This window comes from Scyliorhinus torazame, chromosome 26, assembly GCF_047496885.1.
Source record: "Scyliorhinus torazame isolate Kashiwa2021f chromosome 26, sScyTor2.1, whole genome shotgun sequence".
Lineage (NCBI taxonomy): Eukaryota > Metazoa > Chordata > Chondrichthyes > Carcharhiniformes > Scyliorhinidae > Scyliorhinus > Scyliorhinus torazame.
Window position 1 is genome coordinate 38,218,663 of NC_092732.1, and position 21,175 is coordinate 38,239,837.

At 59.4% G+C, this 21,175-nt stretch overlaps 1 protein-coding gene across 1 annotated transcript in view; it reads left to right on the plus strand.

Moving 5' to 3' along the window:
- Positions 1-21,175, plus strand: part of LOC140402981 (small conductance calcium-activated potassium channel protein 3-like) — a 224,792-nt gene that overhangs the window by 80,283 nt on the left and 123,334 nt on the right. The gene's annotated exons all lie outside the window — the stretch shown is intronic.

Consider the following 21,175-nt stretch of genomic DNA (forward strand, 5'->3'; position numbering starts at 1 on the left):
GGACAGTACTGAGGGAGTGCCGCACTGTCAGAGGGTCAGTACTGAGGGAGCGCCGCACTGTCGGGGGGTCAGTGCTGAGGGAGTGCAGCACTGTCAGAGAGTCGGTCATGAGGGAGCGCCGCGCTATGTGAGGGTCAGTACTGAGGGAGTGCCGCACTGTCAGAGGGTCAGTGCTGAGGGAGCGCCGCACTGTGTGAGGGTCAGTACTGAGGGAGTGACGCACTGTGGGTGGGTCAGTACTGAGGGAGCGTCGAACTGTGGGAGGGTCAGTACTGAGGGAGTGCCGCACTGTGGGAGGGTCAGTACTGAGGGAGCGCCGCACTGTCAGAGGGCCAGGAATGAGGGAGTGCCGCACTGTCAGAGGGTCAGTAGTGAGGGAGTGCCGCACTGTGGGTGGGTCAGTACTGAGGGAGCGCTGCACTGTCAGAGGGTCAGTACTGAGGGAGTGCGGCATTGTCTGAGGGTCAGTGCTGAGGGAATACCGCACTGTCAGAGGGACAGTACTGAGGGAGTGCCGCACTGTCAGAGTGCCAGGACTGAAGGAGTGCCGCACTGTCAGAGGGTCAGTAGTGAGGGAGTGCCGCACTGTGGGTGGGTCAGTACTGAGGGAGCGTCGAACTGTGGGAGGGTCAGTACTGAGGGAGTGCCGCACTGTGGGAGGGTCAGTACTGAGGGAGCGCCGCACTGTGGGAGGGTCAGTACTGAGGGAGTGCCGCTCTGTCAGAGGGTCAGTACTGAAGGGGCGCCGCACTGTCAGAGGGTCAGTACTGTGGGAGCGCCGCACTGTGGGAGGGTCAGTAGTGAGGGAGTGACGCACTGTGGGTGGGTCAGTACCGAGGGAGCGCTGCACTGTCAGAGGGTCAGTACTGAGGGAGTGCAGCACTGTCTGAGGGTCAGTGCTGAGGGAATACCGCACTGTCAGAGGGACAGTACTGAGGGAGTGCCGCACTGTCAGAGGGCCAGGACTGAGGGAGTGCCGCACTGTCAGAGGGTCAGTAGTGAGGGAGTGCCGCACTGTGGGTGGGTCAGTACTGAGGGAGCGTCGAAACTGTGGGAGGGTCAGTACTGCGGGAGTGCCGCACTGTGGGAGGGTCAGTACTGAGGGAGCGCCGCACTGTGGGAGGGTCAGTACTGAGGGAGTGCCGCTCTGTCAGAGGGTCAGTACTGAAGGAGCGCCGCACTGTCAGAGGGTCAGTACTGTGGGAGCGCCGCACTGTGGGAGGGTCAGTACGGAGGGAGTGCCGCACTGTCAGAGGGTCCGTACTGAGGGTGTGCCGCACTGTCAGAGGGTCAGTACTGAGGGAGTGCCGCACTGTCAGAGGGTCAGTACTGAGGGAGTGCCGCACTGTCAGAGGGTCAGTACTGAGGGAGTGCCGAAATGTCAGAGGGTCAGTACTTAAGGAGCGCCGCACTGTCAGAGGGTCAGTACTTAAGGAGCGCCGCACTGTCAGAGGGTCAGTACTGAGGGAGCTCCGCACTGTCAGAGTCGGTAATTAGGGAGTGCCGCAATGTCAGAGGGTCAGTAATGAGGGAGCGCCGCACTGTCGGAGGGTTAGCACTGAGGGAGCGCCGCAGTGTGGGAGGGTCAGTACTGAGGGAGCGTCGAACTGTTGGAGGGTCAGTACTGAGGGAGTGCCGCACTGTAGGAGGGTCAGTACTGAGGGAGAGCCGCACTGTGGGAGGGTCAGTACTGAGCGAGCGCCGCGCTGTCGGAGGGTCAGTACTGAGGGAGTGCCGCACTGTCTGAGGGTCAGGACTGAGGGAGCGCCGCACTGTCAGAGGGTCAGTACTGAGGGAGTGCCGCACTGTCAGAGGGTCAGTACTGAGGGAGTGCCGCACTGTCAGAGGGTCAGTACTGAGGGAGCGCAGCACTGTCAGAGGGTCAGTACTGAGGCAGCGCCGCACTGTCAGAGGGTCAGTACTGAGGGAGCGCCGCACTGTCAGGGGGTCAGTCCTGATGGAGTGCTGCACTGTCGGAGGGTCAGTACTGAGGGAGTGCCGCACGGTGGGAGGGTCAGTACTGAGAGAGCGCCGCACTGTCAGAGGGTCAGTACTGAGGGAGCGCCGCACTGTGGGAGGGTCAGTACTGAGGGAACGCCGCACTGTCCGAGTGTCAGTCCTGAGGGAACGCCGCACTGTCGGAGAGTCAGTATTGAGGGAGCGCCGCACTGTCGGAGGGTCAGTACTGAGGGAGCGCCGCACTGTCAGAGGGTCAGTACTGAGGGAGTGCCGCACTGTCAGATGGACAGTACTGAGGGAGTGCCGCACTGTCAGAGGGTCAGTACTGAGGGAGCGTCGCACTGTCGGAGGGTCAGTGCTGAGGGAGTGCCGCACTTTCAGAGAGTCGGTAATGAGGGAGTGCCGCACTGTGTGAGGGTCTGTACTGAGGGAGCTCCGCACTGTGGGGGGTCAGTACTGAGGGAGTGCCGCACTGTCAGAGGGTCAGTACTAAGGGAGCGTCAAACTGTTGGAGGGTCAGTACTGAGGGAGTGCCGCACTGTGGGAGGGTCAGTACTGAGGGAGAGCCGCACTGTGGGAGGGTCAGTACTGAGGGAGCGTCGAACTGTTGGAGGGTCAGTACTGAGGGAGTGCCGCACTGTGGGAGGGTCAGTACTGAGGGACAGCCGTACTGTGGGGGGGTCAGTACTGAGCGAGCGCCGCACTGTCAGAGGGTCAGTGCTGAGGGAGCGCCGCACTGTGGGAGGGTCAGTACTGAAGGAGCGCCGCACTGTCGGAGGGTCAGTACTGAGTGAGCGCTGCACTGTCAGTGGGTCAGTACTGAGCCAGCGCCGCACTGTCAGAGGGTCAGTCCTGAGGGAGTGCTGCACTGTCGGAGGGTCAGTACTGAGGGAGCGCTGCACTGTCAGGGGGTCAGTACTGAGGGAGTGCGGCACTGTCTGAGGGTCAGTGCTGAGGGAATATCGCACTGTCAGAGGGACAGTACTTAGGGAATGCCGCACTGTCAGAGGGTCAGTACTGAGGGAGTGCCGCACTGTCAGAGGGTCAGTAGTGAGGGAGTGCCGTACTGTGGTGGGTCAGTATTGAGGGAGCGTCGAACTGTTGGAGGGTCAGTACTGAGGGAGCGCCGCACTGTGGGAGGGTCAGTACTGAGGGAGTTCCGCACTGTCAGAGGGTCAGTACTGAGGGAGTGCCGCACTGTCAGAGGGTCAGTACTGAGGGAGCGCCGCACTGTCAGAGGGTCAGTACTGAGGGAGTGCCGCACTGTCAGAGGGTCAGTACTGAGGGAGCGCCGCACTGTCAGAGGGTCAGTATTGAGGGAGCGCCGCGCTGTGGGAGGGTCAGTACTGAGGGAGTGCCGCACTGTCTGAGGGTCAGTACTGAGGGAGTGCTGCAATGTCAGAGGTTCAGTAATGAGGGAGCGCCGCACTGTCGGAGGGTTAGCACTGAGGGAGCGCCGCACTGTTGGAGGGTCAGTACTGAGGGAGCATCAAACTGTTGGAGGGTCAGTACTGAGGGAGTGCCGCACTGTGGGAGGGTCAGTACTAAGGGAGAGCCGCACTGTGGGAGGGTCAGTACTGAGGGAGCGTCGAACTGTTGGAGGGTCAGTACTGTTGGAGTGCCGCACTGTGGGAGGGTCAGTACTGAGGGAGAGCCGCACTGTGGGAGGGTCAGTACTGAGGGAGTGCCGCACTGTGGGAGGGTCAGTACTGAGGGACAGCCGTACTGTCAGAGGGTCAGTACTGAGGGAGTGCCGCACTGTCTGAGGGTCAGGACTGAGGGAGCGCCGCACTGTCAGAGGGTCAGTACTGAGGGAGTGCCGCACTGTCAGAGGGTCAGTACTGAGGGAGTGCCGCACTGTCAGAGGGTCAGTACTGAGGGAGCGCAGCACTGTCAGAGGGTCAGTACTGAGGCAGCGCCGCACTGTCAGAGGGTCAGTACTGAGGGAGCGCCGCACTGTCAGGGGGTCAGTCCTGATGGAGTGCTGCACTGTCGGAGGGTCAGTACTGAGGGAGTGCCGCACGGTGGGAGGGTCAGTACTGAGAGAGCGCCGCACTGTCAGAGGGTCAGTACTGAGGGAGCGCCGCACTGTGGGAGGGTCAGTACTGAGGGAACGCCGCACTGTCCGAGTGTCAGTCCTGAGGGAACGCCGCACTGTCGGAGAGTCAGTATTGAGGGAGCGCCGCACTGTCGGAGGGTCAGTACTGAGGGAGCGCCGCACTGTCAGAGGGTCAGTACTGAGGGAGTGCCGCACTGTCAGATGGACAGTACTGAGGGAGTGCCGCACTGTCAGAGGGTCAGTACTGAGGGAGCGTCGCACTGTCGGAGGGTCAGTGCTGAGGGAGTGCCGCACTTTCAGAGAGTCGGTAATGAGGGAGTGCCGCACTGTGTGAGGGTCTGTACTGAGGGAGCTCCGCACTGTGGGGGGTCAGTACTGAGGGAGTGCCGCACTGTCAGAGGGTCAGTACTAAGGGAGCGTCAAACTGTTGGAGGGTCAGTACTGAGGGAGTGCCGCACTGTGGGAGGGTCAGTACTGAGGGAGAGCCGCACTGTGGGAGGGTCAGTACTGAGGGAGCGTCGAACTGTTGGAGGGTCAGTACTGAGGGAGTGCCGCACTGTGGGAGGGTCAGTACTGAGGGACAGCCGTACTGTGGGGGGGTCAGTACTGAGCGAGCGCCGCACTGTCAGAGGGTCAGTGCTGAGGGAGCGCCGCACTGTGGGAGGGTCAGTACTGAAGGAGCGCCGCACTGTCGGAGGGTCAGTACTGAGTGAGCGCTGCACTGTCAGTGGGTCAGTACTGAGCCAGCGCCGCACTGTCAGAGGGTCAGTCCTGAGGGAGTGCTGCACTGTCGGAGGGTCAGTACTGAGGGAGCGCTGCACTGTCAGGGGGTCAGTACTGAGGGAGTGCGGCACTGTCTGAGGGTCAGTGCTGAGGGAATATCGCACTGTCAGAGGGACAGTACTTAGGGAATGCCGCACTGTCAGAGGGTCAGTACTGAGGGAGTGCCGCACTGTCAGAGGGTCAGTAGTGAGGGAGTGCCGTACTGTGGTGGGTCAGTATTGAGGGAGCGTCGAACTGTTGGAGGGTCAGTACTGAGGGAGCGCCGCACTGTGGGAGGGTCAGTACTGAGGGAGTTCCGCACTGTCAGAGGGTCAGTACTGAGGGAGTGCCGCACTGTCAGAGGGTCAGTACTGAGGGAGCGCCGCACTGTCAGAGGGTCAGTACTGAGGGAGTGCCGCACTGTCAGAGGGTCAGTACTGAGGGAGCGCCGCACTGTCAGAGGGTCAGTACTGAGGGAGCGCCGCGCTGTGGGAGGGTCAGTACTGAGGGAGTGCCGCACTGTCTGAGGGTCAGTACTGAGGGAGTGCTGCAATGTCAGAGGTTCAGTAATGAGGGAGCGCCGCACTGTCGGAGGGTTAGCACTGAGGGAGCGCCGCACTGTTGGAGGGTCAGTACTGAGGGAGCATCAAACTGTTGGAGGGTCAGTACTGAGGGAGTGCCGCACTGTGGGAGGGTCAGTACTAAGGGAGAGCCGCACTGTGGGAGGGTCAGTACTGAGGGAGCGTCGAACTGTTGGAGGGTCAGTACTGTTGGAGTGCCGCACTGTGGGAGGGTCAGTACTGAGGGAGAGCCGCACTGTGGGAGGGTCAGTACTGAGGGAGAGCCGCACTGTGGGAGGGTCAGTACTGAGGGAGTGCCGCACTGTGGGGGGGGGTCAGGACTGAGCGAGCGCCGCACTGTCAGAGGGTCAGTGCTGAGGGAGCGCCGCACTGTGGGAGGGTCAGTACTGAGGGAGTGCCGCGCTGCCGGACGGTCAGTACTGAGGCAGTGCCGCACTGTCAGTGGGTCAGTACTGAGCCAGCGCCGCACTGTCAGAGGGTCAGTCCTGAGGGAGTGCTGCACTGTCGGAGGGTCAGTACTGAGGGAGCGCTGCACTGTCAGAGGGTCAGTACTGAGGGAGTGCGGCACTGTCTGAGGGTCAGTGCTGAGGGAATACCGCACTGTCAGAGGGACAGTACTTAGGGAGCGCCGCACTGTCAGAGGGTCAGGACTGAGGGAGTTCCGCACTGTCAGAGGGTCAGTACTGAGGGAGTGCCGTACTGTCAGAGGGTCAGTACTGAGGGAGTGCTGCAATGTCAGAGGGTGAGTACTGAGGGAGCTCCGAACTGTCAGAGGGTCAGTACTGAGGGAGTGCTGCACTGTCAGAGGGTCAGTAGTGAGGGAGTGCAGCACTGTCAGAGGGTCAGTACTGAGGGAGTGCCGCACTGTGGGAGGGTCAGTACTGAGGGAGCGCCGCACTGTGAGAGGGTCAGTACGGAGGGAGGGCCGCATTGTCAGAGTCGGTAATGAGGGAGGGCTGCAATGTCAGTGGTTTAGTACTGAGGGAGCGCCGCACTGTCGGAGGGTCAGTACTGAGGGAGCGTCGAACTGTTGGAGGGTCAGTACTGAGGGAGTGCCGCACTGTGGGGGGGTCAGTACTGAGGGTGAGCCGCACTGTGGGATGGTCAGTACTGAGGGAGTGCCGCACTGTCAGAGGGTCAGTAATGAGGGAGTGCCGCACTGTCGGAGGGTCAGGACTGAGGGAGAGCCGCACTGTGGGAGGGTCAGTACTGAGGGAGAGCCGCACTGTGGGAGGGTCAGTACTGAGGGAGCGTCGAACTGTTGGAGGGTCAGTACTGAGGGAGTGCCGCACTGTGGGAGGGTCAGTACTGAGGGACAGCCGTACTGTGGGGGGGTCAGTACTGAGCGAGCGCCGCACTGTCAGAGGGTCAGTGCTGAGGGAGCGCCGCACTGTGGGAGGGTCAGTACTGAAGGAGCGCCGCACTGTCGGAGGGTCAGTACTGAGTGAGCGCTGCACTGTCAGTGGGTCAGTACTGAGCCAGCGCCGCACTGTCAGAGGGTCAGTCCTGAGGGAGTGCTGCACTGTCGGAGGGTCAGTACTGAGGGAGCGCTGCACTGTCAGGGGGTCAGTACTGAGGGAGTGCGGCACTGTCTGAGGGTCAGTGCTGAGGGAATATCGCACTGTCAGAGGGACAGTACTTAGGGAATGCCGCACTGTCAGAGGGTCAGTACTGAGGGAGTGCCGCACTGTCAGAGGGTCAGTAGTGAGGGAGTGCCGTACTGTGGTGGGTCAGTATTGAGGGAGCGTCGAACTGTTGGAGGGTCAGTACTGAGGGAGCGCCGCACTGTGGGAGGGTCAGTACTGAGGGAGTTCCGCACTGTCAGAGGGTCAGTACTGAGGGAGTGCCGCACTGTCAGAGGGTCAGTACTGAGGGAGCGCCGCACTGTCAGAGGGTCAGTACTGAGGGAGTGCCGCACTGTCAGAGGGTCAGTACTGAGGGAGCGCCGCACTGTCAGAGGGTCAGTACTGAGGGAGCGCCGCGCTGTGGGAGGGTCAGTACTGAGGGAGTGCCGCACTGTCTGAGGGTCAGTACTGAGGGAGTGCTGCAATGTCAGAGGTTCAGTAATGAGGGAGCGCCGCACTGTCGGAGGGTTAGCACTGAGGGAGCGCCGCACTGTTGGAGGGTCAGTACTGAGGGAGCATCAAACTGTTGGAGGGTCAGTACTGAGGGAGTGCCGCACTGTGGGAGGGTCAGTACTAAGGGAGAGCCGCACTGTGGGAGGGTCAGTACTGAGGGAGCGTCGAACTGTTGGAGGGTCAGTACTGTTGGAGTGCCGCACTGTGGGAGGGTCAGTACTGAGGGAGAGCCGCACTGTGGGAGGGTCAGTACTGAGGGAGAGCCGCACTGTGGGAGGGTCAGTACTGAGGGAGTGCCGCACTGTGGGGGGGGGTCAGGACTGAGCGAGCGCCGCACTGTCAGAGGGTCAGTGCTGAGGGAGCGCCGCACTGTGGGAGGGTCAGTACTGAGGGAGTGCCGCGCTGCCGGACGGTCAGTACTGAGGCAGTGCCGCACTGTCAGTGGGTCAGTACTGAGCCAGCGCCGCACTGTCAGAGGGTCAGTCCTGAGGGAGTGCTGCACTGTCGGAGGGTCAGTACTGAGGGAGCGCTGCACTGTCAGAGGGTCAGTACTGAGGGAGTGCGGCACTGTCTGAGGGTCAGTGCTGAGGGAATACCGCACTGTCAGAGGGACAGTACTTAGGGAGCGCCGCACTGTCAGAGGGTCAGGACTGAGGGAGTTCCGCACTGTCAGAGGGTCAGTACTGAGGGAGTGCCGTACTGTCAGAGGGTCAGTACTGAGGGAGTGCTGCAATGTCAGAGGGTGAGTACTGAGGGAGCTCCGAACTGTCAGAGGGTCAGTACTGAGGGAGTGCTGCACTGTCAGAGGGTCAGTACTGAGGGAGTGCAGCACTGTCAGAGGGTCAGTACTGAGGGAGTGCCGCACTGTGGGAGGGTCAGTACTGAGGGAGCGCCGCACTGTGAGAGGGTCAGTACGGAGGGAGGGCCGCATTGTCAGAGTCGGTAATGAGGGAGGGCTGCAATGTCAGTGGTTTAGTACTGAGGGAGCGCCGCACTGTCGGAGGGTCAGTACTGAGGGAGCGTCGAACTGTTGGAGGGTCAGTACTGAGGGAGTGCCGCACTGTGGGGGGGTCAGTACTGAGGGTGAGCCGCACTGTGGGATGGTCAGTACTGAGGGAGTGCCGCACTGTCAGAGGGTCAGTAATGAGGGAGTGCCGCACTGTCGGAGGGTCAGTACTGAGGGAGAGCCGCACTGTGGGAGGGTCAGTACTGAGGGAGCGCCGCACTGTCGGAGGGTCAGTACTGAGGGAGCGCCGCACTGTCAGAGGGTCAGTACTGAGGGAGCGCCGCACTGTCGGAGGGTCAGTACTGAGGGAGTGCCGCACTGTCAGAGGGTCAGTACTGAGGGAGTGCCGCACTGTCAGAGGTTCAGTGCTGAGAGAGCGCCGCACTGTGGGAGGGTCAGTACTGAGGGAGCGACGCACTGTCAGAGGGTCAGTACTGAGCCAGCGCCGCACTGTCAGAGGGTCAGTACTGAGGGAGCTTCGCACTGTCAGAGGGTCAGTACTGAGGGAGTGCCTCACTGTCAGAGGGTCAGTACTGAGTGAGCGCTGCACTGTCAGTGGGTCAGTACTGAGCCAGCGCCGCACTGTCAGAGGGTCAGTCCTGAGGGAGTGCTGCACTGTCGGAGGGTCAGTACTGAGGGAGCGCTGCACTGTCAGAGGGTCAGTACTGAGGGAGTGCGGCACTGTCTGAGGGTCAGTGCTGAGGGAATACCGCACTGTCAGAGGGACAGTACTTCGGGAATGCCGCACTGTCAGAGGGTCAGTACTGAGGGCGTGCCGCACTGTCAGAGGGTCAGTAGTGAGGGAGTGCCGCACTGTGGGTGGGTCAGTACTGAGGGAGTGCCGCACTGTCAGAGGGTCAGTCCTGAGGGAGTGCCGCACTGTCAGAGGGTCAGAACTGAGGGAGCGCCGCACTGTCAGAGGGTCTGAACTGAGGGAGCGCCGCACTGTCAGAGTTGGTAATGAGGGAGTGCTGCAATGTCAGAGGGTCAGTAATGAGGGAGCGCCGCACTGTCGGAGGGTTAGCACTGAGGGAGCGCCGCACTGTCGGAGGGTCAGTACTGAGGGAGCGTCGAACTGTTGGAGGGTCAGTACTGAGGGAGTGCCGCAATGTGGGAGTGTCAGTACTGAGGGAGAGCCGCACTGTGGGAGGGTCAGTACTGAGGGAGCGTCGAACTGTTGGAGGGTCAGTACTGAGGGAGTGCCGCACTGTGGGAGGGTCAGTACTGAGGGAGTGCCGCACTGTGGGAGGGTCAGTACTGAGCGAGCGCCGCGCTGAGGGAGGGTCAGTACTGAGGGAGTGCCGCGCTGTCTGGGGGTCAGTACTGAGGGAGCGCCACACTGTCAGAGTGTCAGTACTGAGGGAGTGCCGCTCTGTCAGAGGGTCAGTGCTGAGGGAGCGCCGCACTGTGGGAGGGTCAGTACTGAGGGAGTGCCACACTTTCAAAGAGAGTCAGGACTGATGGAGCGCCGCACTGTGGGAGGGTCAGTACTGAGGGAGTGCCGCTCTGTCAGAGGGTCAGTACTGAGGGAGCGCCGCACTGTGGGAGGGTCAGTACTGAGGGAGCGCCGCACTGTCAGAGGGTCAGTACTGAGGGAGCGCCGCACTGTCAGAGGGTCAGTACTGAGGGAGCGCCGCACTGTCAGAGGGTCAGTACTGAGGGAGTGCCGCACTGTCAGAGGATCAGTACTGAGGGAGTGCCGCACAGTCAGAGTGTCAGTACTGAGGGAGCGCCAGACTGTCGGAGGGTCAGTACTGAGGGAGCGCAGCACTGTCAGAGGGTCAGTACTGAGGGGGCGCCGCACTGTCAGGGGGTCAGTCCTGATGGAGTGCTGCACTGTCGGAGGGTCAGTACTGAGGGAGTGCCGCACTGTGGGAGGGTCAGTACTGAGGGAGCGCCGCACTGTGGGAGGGTCAGTACTGAGGGAGCGCCGCGCTGTGGGAGGGTCAGTACTGAGGGAGAGCCGCACTGTCGGAGGGTCAGTACTGAGGGAACGCCGCACTGTCGGAGGGTCAGTACTGAGGGAGCGCCGCACTGTCAGAGGGTCAGTACTGAGGGAGTGCCGCACTGTCAGAGGGTCAGTGCTGAGGGAGTGCCGCACTGTCGGAGGGTCAGTGCTGAGGGACTGCTGCACTGTCAGAGAGTGGGTAATGAGGGAGCGCCGCGCTGTGTGAGGGTCAGTACTGAGGGAGAGCCGCACTGTTGGAGGGTCAGTACTGAGGGAGTGCCGCACTGTCAGAGGGTCAGTGTTGAGGGAGCGTCGAACTGTTGGGGGGTCAGTACTGAGGGAGTGCTGCACTGTGGGAGGGTCAGTACTGAGGGAGCGCCGCACTGTGGGAGGGTCAGTACTGAGGGAGCGCCGCACTGTCGGAGGTTCAGTACTGAGGGAGTGCCGCACTGTCGGAGGGTCAGTATTGAGGGAGCGCCGCACTGTCGGAGGGTCAGTACTGAGGGAGCGCCGCACTGTCAGAGGGTCAGTACTGAGGGAGTGCCGCACTGTCAGAGGGTCAGTACTGAGGGAGTGCCGCATTGTCAGAGAGTCAGTACTGAGGGAGCGCCGCACTGTGGGAGGGTCAGTACTGAGGGAGTGCCGCTCTGTCAGATGGTCAGTACTGAAGGAGGGCCGCACTGTGGGAGGGTCAGTATTGAGGGAGTGCCGCTCTGTCAGAGGGTCAGTACTGAGGGAGCGCCGCACTGTCGGAGGGTTAGCACTGAGGGAGCGCTGCACTGTCGGAGGGTCAGTACTGAGGGAGCGTCGAAATGTCGGAGGGTCAGTACTGAGGGAGTGCCGCACTGTGGGAGGGTCAATACTGAGGGAGCGTCGAACTATCTGAGGGTCAGTACTGAGGGAGCGCCGCACTGTCAGAGGGTCAGTACTGAGGGAGTGCCGCACTGTCAGAGGGTCAGGACTGAGGGAGTGCCGCCATGTCAGAGGGTCAGTACGGAGGGAGCGCCGCAGTGTCAGAGGGGCAGTACCGAGGGAGTGCCGCACTGTCAGAGGATCAGTACTGAGGGAGTGCCGCACTGTCAGAGGGTCAGTACTGAGGGAGTGACGCACTGTCACAGGGTCAGTATTGAGGGAGTGCCGCACTGTCTGAGGGTCAGAACTGAGGGAGTGTCGCACTGTCAGAGTGTCAGTACTGAGGGAGCTCTGCACATCGGAAGGTCAGTACTGAGGGAGCTCCACACTGTCGGAAGGTCAGTACCGAGGGAGCTCCGCACTGTCGGAGGGTCAGTACTGAGGGAGTGCCGCACTGTCATAGGGTCAGTACTGAGGGAGCTCCGCACTGTCAGAGGGTCAGTACTGAGGGAGCGCCGCACTGTCGGAGAGTCAGTACTGTGGGAGCGCCGCACTGTGGGAGGGTCAGTACTGAGGGAGTGCCGCACTGTCGGAGGGTCAGTACTGAGGGAGTGCCGCACTGTCGGAGGGTCAGTACTGAGGGAGTGCCGCACTGTTGGAGGGTCAGTACTGAGGGAGTGCCGCACTGTCGGAGGGTCAGTACTGAGGGAGTGCCGCACTGTCGGAGGGTCAGTGCTGAGGGACTGCCGCACTGTCACAGGGTCAGTACTGAGGGAGTGCCACACTGTCAGAGGGTCAGTACTGAGTGAGTGCCGCACTGTCGGAGTGTTAGTACTGAGGGATCGCCGCACTGTCAGAGGGTCAGTACTGAGGGAGTGCTGCACTGTCAGAGGGTCAGTACTGAGGGAGCTCCGCACTGTCAGAGGGTCAGTACTGAGGGTCGCCGCACTGTCAGAGGGACAGTACTGAGGGAGTGCCGCACTGTCAGAGGGTCAGTACTGAGGGAGCGCCGCACTGTCGGAGGGTCAGTACTGAGGGAGTGCCACACTGTCAGAGGGTCAGTACTGAGGCAGCGCCGCACTGTCGGAGGGTCAGTACTGAGGGAGCGCCGCACTGTCTGAGGGTCAGTGCTCAGGGAGCGCCGTACTGTGGGAGGGTCAGTACTGAGGGAGTGCCGCACATCGGAAGGTCAGTACTGAGGGAGCTCCACACTGTCGGAAGGTCAGTACCGAGGGAGCTCCGCACTGTCGGAGGGTCAGTACTGAGGGAGTGCCGCACTGTCATAGGGTCAGTACTGAGGGAGCTCCGCACTGTCAGAGGGTCAGTACTGAGGGAGCGCCGCACTGTCGGAGAGTCAGTACTGTGGATGCGCCGCACTGTGGGAGGGTCAGTACTGAGGGAGTGCCGCACTGTCGGAGGGTCAGTACTGAGGGAGTGCCGCACTGTCGGAGGGTCAGTACTGAGGGAGTGCCGCACTGTTGGAGGGTCAGTACTGAGGGAGTGCCGCACTGTCGGAGGGTCAGTACTGAGGGAGTGCCGCACTGTCGGAGGGTCAGTGCTGAGGGACTGCCGCACTGTCACAGGGTCAGTACTGAGGGAGTGCCACACTGTCAGAGGGTCAGTACTGAGTGAGTGCCGCACTGTCGGAGTGTTAGTACTGAGGGATCGCCGCACTGTCAGAGGGTCAGTACTGAGGGAGTGCTGCACTGTCAGAGGGTCAGTACTGAGGGAGCTCCGCACTGTCAGAGGGTCAGTACTGAGGGTCGCCGCACTGTCAGAGGGACAGTACTGAGGGAGTGCCGCACTGTCAGAGGGTCAGTACTGAGGGAGCGCCGCACTGTCGGAGGGTCAGTACTGAGGGAGTGCCACACTGTCAGAGGGTCAGTACTGAGGCAGCGCCGCACTGTCGGAGTTTCAGTACTGAGGGAGCGCCGCACTGTCTGAGGGTCAGTGCTCAGGGAGCGCCGTACTGTGGGAGGGTCAGTACTGAGGGAGTGCCGCACTGTCAGAGGGTCAGTACTGAGGGAGCGCCGCACTGTCGGAGGGTCAGTACTGAGGGAGTGCCGCACTGTCGGAGGGTCAGTATTGAGGGAGCGCCGCACTGTCGGAGGGTCAGTACTGAGGGAGCGCCGCACTGTCAGAGGGTCAGTACTGAGGGAGCGCTACACTGTCTGAGGGTCAGTGCTGAGGGAATACCGCACTGTCAGAGGGACAGTACTGAAGGAGTGCCGCACTGTTAGAGGGTCAGTACTGAGGGAGTGCCGCACTGTCAGAGGGTCAGTACTGAGGGAGTGCCGCACTGTCAGACAGTCAGTACTGAGGGAGTCCCGCACTGTCAGAAGGTCAGTACTGAGGGAGCTCCGCACTGTGGGAGGGTCAGTACTGAGGGAGTGCCGCACTGTCATAGGGTCAGTACTGAGGGAGAGCCGCTCTGTCAGAGGGTCAGTACTGAGGGAGTGCCGCACTGTCAGAGGGTCAGTACTGAGGGAGTTCCGCACTGTCAGAGGGTCAGTACTGAGGGATCGCTGCACTGTCAGAGGGTCAGTACTGAGGGAGTGCTGCACTGTCAGAGGGTCAGTACTGAGGGAGCTCCGCACTGTCAGAGGGTCAGTACTGAGGGTCGCCGCACTGTCAGAGGGACAGTACTGAGGGAGTGCCGCACTGTCGGAGAGTCAGTACTGTGGGAGCGCCGCACTGTGGGAGGGTCAGTACTGAGGGAGTGCCGCACTGTCGGAGGGTCAGTACTGAGGGAGTGCCGCACTGTCGGAGGGTCAGTACTGAGGGAGTGCCGCACTGTTGGAGGGTCAGTACTGAGGGAGTGCCGCACTGTCGGAGGGTCAGTACTGAGGGAGTGCCGCACTGTCGGAGGGTCAGTGCTGAGGGACTGCCGCACTGTCACAGGGTCAGTACTGAGGGAGTGCCACACTGTCAGAGGGTCAGTACTGAGTGAGTGCCGCACTGTCGGAGTGTTAGTACTGAGGGATCGCCGCACTGTCAGAGGGTCAGTACTGAGGGAGTGCTGCACTGTCAGAGGGTCAGTACTGAGGGAGCTCCGCACTGTCAGAGGGTCAGTACTGAGGGTCGCCGCACTGTCAGAGGGACAGTACTGAGGGAGTGCCGCACTGTCAGAGGGTCAGTACTGAGGGAGCGCCGCACTGTCGGAGGGTCAGTACTGAGGGAGTGCCACACTGTCAGAGGGTCAGTACTGAGGCAGCGCCGCACTGTCGGAGTTTCAGTACTGAGGGAGCGCCGCACTGTCTGAGGGTCAGTGCTCAGGGAGCGCCGTACTGTGGGAGGGTCAGTACTGAGGGAGTGCCGCACTGTCAGAGGGTCAGTACTGTGGATGCGCCGCACTGTGGGAGGGTCAGTACTGAGGGAGTGCCGCACTGTCGGAGGGTCAGTACTGAGGGAGTGCCGCACTGTCGGAGGGTCAGTACTGAGGGAGTGCCGCACTGTTGGAGGGTCAGTACTGAGGGAGTGCCGCACTGTCGGAGGGTCAGTACTGAGGGAGTGCCGCACTGTCGGAGGGTCAGTGCTGAGGGACTGCCGCACTGTCACAGGGTCAGTACTGAGGGAGTGCCACACTGTCAGAGGGTCAGTACTGAGTGAGTGCCGCACTGTCGGAGTGTTAGTACTGAGGGATCGCCGCACTGTCAGAGGGTCAGTACTGAGGGAGTGCTGCACTGTCAGAGGGTCAGTACTGAGGGAGCTCCGCACTGTCAGAGGGTCAGTACTGAGGGTCGCCGCACTGTCAGAGGGACAGTACTGAGGGAGTGCCGCACTGTCAGAGGGTCAGTACTGAGGGAGCGCCGCACTGTCGGAGGGTCAGTACTGAGGGAGTGCCACACTGTCAGAGGGTCAGTACTGAGGCAGCGCCGCACTGTCGGAGTTTCAGTACTGAGGGAGCGCCGCACTGTCTGAGGGTCAGTGCTCAGGGAGCGCCGTACTGTGGGAGGGTCAGTACTGAGGGAGTGCCGCACTGTCAGAGGGTCAGTACTGAGGGAGCGCCGCACTGTCGGAGGGTCAGTACTGAGGGAGTGCCGCACTGTCGGAGGGTCAGTATTGAGGGAGCGCCGCACTGTCGGAGGGTCAGTACTGAGGGAGCGCCGCACTGTCAGAGGGTCAGTACTGAGGGAGCGCTACACTGTCTGAGGGTCAGTGCTGAGGGAATACCGCACTGTCAGAGGGACAGTACTGAAGGAGTGCCGCACTGTTAGAGGGTCAGTACTGAGGGAGTGCCGCACTGTCAGAGGGTCAGTACTGAGGGAGTGCCGCACTGTCAGACAGTCAGTACTGAGGGAGTCCCGCACTGTCAGAAGGTCAGTACTGAGGGAGCTCCGCACTGTGGGAGGGTCAGTACTGAGGGAGTGCCGCACTGTCATAGGGTCAGTACTGAGGGAGAGCCGCTCTGTCAGAGGGTCAGTACTGAGGGAGTGCCGCACTGTCAGAGGGTCAGTACTGAGGGAGTTCCGCACTGTCAGAGGGTCAGTACTGAGGGATCGCTGCACTGTCAGAGGGTCAGTACTGAGGGAGTGCTGCACTGTCAGAGGGTCAGTACTGAGGGAGCTCCGCACTGTCAGAGGGTCAGTACTGAGGGTCGCCGCACTGTCAGAGGGACAGTACTGAGGGAGTGCCGCACTGTCGGAGAGTCAGTACTGTGGGAGCGCCGCACTGTGGGAGGGTCAGTACTGAGGGAGTGCCGCACTGTCGGAGGGTCAGTACTGAGGGAGTGCCGCACTGTCGGAGGGTCAGTACTGAGGGAGTGCCGCACTGTTGGAGGGTCAGTACTGAGGGAGTGCCGCACTGTCGGAGGGTCAGTACTGAGGGAGTGCCGCACTGTCGGAGGGTCAGTGCTGAGGGACTGCCGCACTGTCACAGGGTCAGTACTGAGGGAGTGCCACACTGTCAGAGGGTCAGTACTGAGTGAGTGCCGCACTGTCGGAGTGTTAGTACTGAGGGATCGCCGCACTGTCAGAGGGTCAGTACTGAGGGAGTGCTGCACTGTCAGAGGGTCAGTACTGAGGGAGCTCCGCACTGTCAGAGGGTCAGTACTGAGGGTCGCCGCACTGTCAGAGGGACAGTACTGAGGGAGTGCCGCACTGTCAGAGGGTCAGTACTGAGGGAGCGCCGCACTGTCGGAGGGTCAGTACTGAGGGAGTGCCACACTGTCAGAGGGTCAGTACTGAGGCAGCGCCGCACTGTCGGAGTTTCAGTACTGAGGGAGCGCCGCACTGTCTGAGGGTCAGTGCTCAGGGAGCGCCGTACTGTGGGAGGGTCAGTACTGAGGGAGTGCCGCACTGTCAGAGGGTCAGTACTGAGGGAGCGCCGCACTGTCGGAGGGTCAGTACTGAGGGAGTGCCGCACTGTCGGAGGGTCAGTATTGAGGGAGCGCCGCACTGTCGGAGGGTCAGTACTGAGGGAGCGCTACACTGTCTAAGGGTCAGTGCTGAGGGAATACCGCACTGTCAGAGGGACAGTACTGAAGGAGTGCCGCACTGTTAGAGGGTCAGTACTGAGGGAGTGCCGCACTGTCAGAGGGTCAGTACTGAGGGAGTGCCGCACTGTCAGACAGTCAGTACTGAGGGAGTCCCGCACTGTCAGAAGGTCAGTACTGAGGGAGCTCCGCACTGTGGGAGGGTCAGTACTGAGGGAGTGCCGCACTGTCATAGGGTCAGTACTGAGGGAGAGCCGCTCTGTCAGAGGGTCAGTACTGAGGGAGTGCCGCACTGTCAGAGGGTCAGTACTGAGGGAGTTCCGCACTGTCAGAGGGTCAGTACTGAGGGATCGCTGCACTGTCAGAGGGTCAGTACTGAGGGAGTGCTGCACTGTCAGAGGGTCAGTACTGAGGGAGCTCCGCACTGTCAGAGGGTCAGTACTGAGGGTCGCCGCACTGTCAGAGGGACAGTACTGAGGGAGTGCCGCACTGTCAGAGGGTCAGTACTGAGGGAGCGCCGCACTGTCGGAGGGTCAGTACTGAGGGAGTGCCACACTGTCAGAGGGTCAGTACTGAGGCAGCGCCGCACTGTCGGAGGGTCAGTACTGAGGGAGCGCCGCACTGTCTGAGGGTCAGTGCTCAGGGAGCGCCGTACTGTGGGAGGGTCAGTACTGAGGGAGTGCCGCACTGTCAGAGGGTCAGTACTGAGGGAGCGCTCCATTGTCGGAGGGTCAGTACTGAGGGAGCGCTGCACTGTCTGAGGGTCAGTGCTGAGGGAATACCGCACTGTCAGAGGGACAGTACTGAGGGAGTGCCGCACTGTTAGAGGGTCAGTACTGAGGGAGTGCCGCACTGTCAGAGGGTCAGTACTGAGGGAGTGCCTCACTGTCAGAGGATCAGTACTGAGGGAGTGCATCACTGTCAGACGGTCAGTACTGAGGGAGTCCCGCACTGTCAGAAGGTCAGTACTGAGGGAGCTCCGCACTGTGGGAGGGTCAGTACTGAGGGAGTGCCGCACTGTCATAGGGTCAGTACTGAGGGAGTGCCGCACTGTCAGAGGGTCAGTACTGAGGGAGTGCCGCACTGTCAGAGGGTCAGTACTGAGGGAGTGCCGCACTGTGGGAGGGTCAGTACTGAGGGAGCGCCGCACTGTCAGAGGGTCAGTACTGAGGGAGTGCTGCACTGTCAGAGGGTCAGTACTGAGGGAGTGACGCACTGTCAGAGGGTCAGTACTGAGGGAGTGCCGCACTGTCAGAGGGTCAGTCTTCCAGATGATTGTCTAAGCCAGGCTCTGTCTCCTGTTCGGACGGATGCAGAATCTGACCCAGCCACATTTGGAGTAAGGACAGGGGAGTTCTGTCTGGTCAACATTAATCCCACAACCAACCAACCACACCAAAACAATGGCCACTTCCCAAATTGCTTTAGGGATTTAGCTGCAGCAGTCCATTCAAATATTCAGTTTGAGGTGTTAGTTCGGTGTGATTTGAATTGAAATACAGGGGACCAAGGGCAATGTGTCCAAGTTTGCAGATGACACTAAGATAAGTGGTAAAGGAAAAAGTGCAGAGGATACCGGAAGTCTGCAGAGGGATTTGGATAGGTTAAGTGAATGGGCTAGGGTCTGGCAGATGGAATACAATGTTGACAAATGTGAGGTTATCCATTTTGGTAGGAATAACAGCAAAAGGGATTATTATCTAAATGATAAATTATTAAAACATGCTGCTGTGCAGAGAGACCTGGGTGTGCTAGTGCACGAGTCGCAAAAAGTTGGTTTACAGGTGCAACAGGTGATTAAGAAGGCGAATGGAGTTTTGTCCTTCATTGCTGGAGGGATGGAGTTTAAGACTAGGGAGGTTATGCTGCAATTGTATAAGGTGTTAGTGAGGCCACACCTGGAGTATTGTGTTCAGTTCTGGTCTCCTTACCTGAGAAAGGACGTACTGGCACTGGAGGGTGTGCAGAGGAGATTCACTAGGTTAATCCCAGAGCTGAAGGGGTTGGATTACGAGGAGAGGTTGAGGAGACTGGGACTGTACTCATTGGAATTTAGAAGGATGCGGGGGGCGATCTTATCAAAACATATAAAATTATGAAGGGAATAGATAGGATAGATGCGGGCAGGATGTTTCCACTGGCGGGTGAAAGCAGAACTAGGGGGCATAGCCTCAAAATAAGGGGAAGTAGATTTCAGATTTAGGAGGAACTTCTTCACCCAAAGGGTTGTGAATCTATGGAATTCCTTGCCCAGTGAAGCAGTTGAGGCTCCTTCATTAAATGTTTTTAAGATAAAGATAGATAGTTTTTTGAAGAATAAAGGGATTAAGGGTTATGGTGTTCGGGCGGGAAAGTGGATCTGAGTCCACAAAAGATCAGCCATGATCTCATTGAATCGTGGAGCAGGCTCGAGAGGCTGAATGCCCCACTCCTGCTCCTAGTTCTTATGTTCTTGTTCTTAGTTCGTCGGACACGTGTGATGCATTTTGAAGGGGTAGAGTTTGTCTATTATCCTTCCCCTTGGACTGGGTGGCCAGGGGATGGGTTTCAATTAGCAGTGTTTAGGCAGGGATGATTGCCTCGGTGAAGTGTGTGATTCTGCCTTCCTGCTGTGTAGAGAGGGTCCATCGTCAATCAGCCTGCCACCGATCTCCAGCGTTCAGGATGCTCCGGGGTGGCGGGTGGCGGGGGCAGGGGTTTGGCGGGGTGGGGGGGGGGGGGCGGGGGGGGGGGGGGCTTCTTCCAACCCTGAACCATTCTCATCAGTTCATAGATCATCGTATTTACAGTGCAGAAGCAGGCCATTCGGCCCATCGAGTCTGCTCCGGGCCCTTGGAAAGAGCACCCTACCTAAGCCCACACCTCCGCCCTATCGCCGTAGCCCCGTAACCTAACCTTTTAAAATAAATTGGGACACTAAGGGGCAATTTAGCACGGCCAATCCACCTAACCTGTACATCTTTGGACACTAAGGGACAATTTAGCACGGTCAATCCACCTAACCTGCACATCTTTGGACACTAAGGGGCAATTTAACACGGCCAATCCACCTAACCTGCACATCTTTGGACACTAAGGGACAATTTAGCACGGCCAATCCACCTAACCTGTACACCTTTGGACACTAAGGGACAATTTAGCACGGCCAATCCACCTAATCTGTACACCTTTGGACACTAAGGGACAATTTAGCACGGTCAATCCACCTAACCCGCACATCTTTGGACACTAAGGGACAATTTAGCACGGCCAATCCACCTAACCTGCACATCTTTGGACACTAAGGGGCAATTTAGCACGGCCAATCCACCTAACCTGTACACCTTTGGACACTAAGGGGCAATTTAGCACGGCCAATCCAGCCTAACCTGTACACCTTTGGACACTAAGGGACAATTTAACACGGCCAATCCACCTAACCTGTACATCTCTGGACACTAAGGGACAATTTAGCACGGCCAATCCATCTAACCTGCACATCTTTGAACACTAAGGGACAATTTAGCACGGCCAATCCACCTAACCTGCACATCTTTGGACACTAAGGGACAATTTAGCACGGCCAATCCACCTAACCTGTACATCTTTGAACACTAAGGGGCAATTTAGCGCGGCCAATCCACCTAACCTGTACATCTTTGGACACTAAGGGACAATTTAGCACGGCCAATCCACCTAACCCACACATCTTAGGACACTAAGGGGCAATTTAGCGCGGCCAATCCACCTAACCTGCACATCTTTGGACACTAAGGGGCAAATTAGCGCGGCCAATCCACCTAACCTGCACATCTTTGGACACTAAGGGACAATTTAGCGCGGCCAATCCATCTAACCTGTACATCTTTGGACACTAAGGGACAATTTAGCACGGCCAATCCACCTAACCCACACATCTTTGAACACTAAGGGGCAATTTAGCGCGGCCAATCCATCTAACCTGCACATCTTTGGACACTAAGGGACAATTTAGCATGGCCAATCCACCTAACCTGTACACCTTTGGACACTAAGGGACAATTTAACACGACCAATCCACCTAACCTGCACATCTTTGGACACTAAGGGGCAATTTAGCACGGCCAATCCACCTAACCTGCACATCTTTGGACACTAAGGGGCAATTTAGCACGGCCAATCCACCTAACCTGCACATCTTTGGACACTAAGGGGCAATTTAGCACGGCCAATCCACCTAACCTGCACATCTTTGGACACTAAGGGACAATTTAGCACGGCCAATCCACCTAACCCGCACATCTTTGGACACTAAGGGGCAATTTAGCACGGCCAATCCACCTAACCTGCACATCTTTGGACACTAAGGGACAATTTAGCACGGCCAATCCACCTAACCTGCACATCTTTGGACACTAAGGGACAATTTAGCACGGCCAATCCACCTAACCTGTACACCTTTGGACACTAAGGGACAATTTAACACGGCCAATCCACCTAACCTGCACATCTTTGGACACTAAGGGGCAATTTAACAC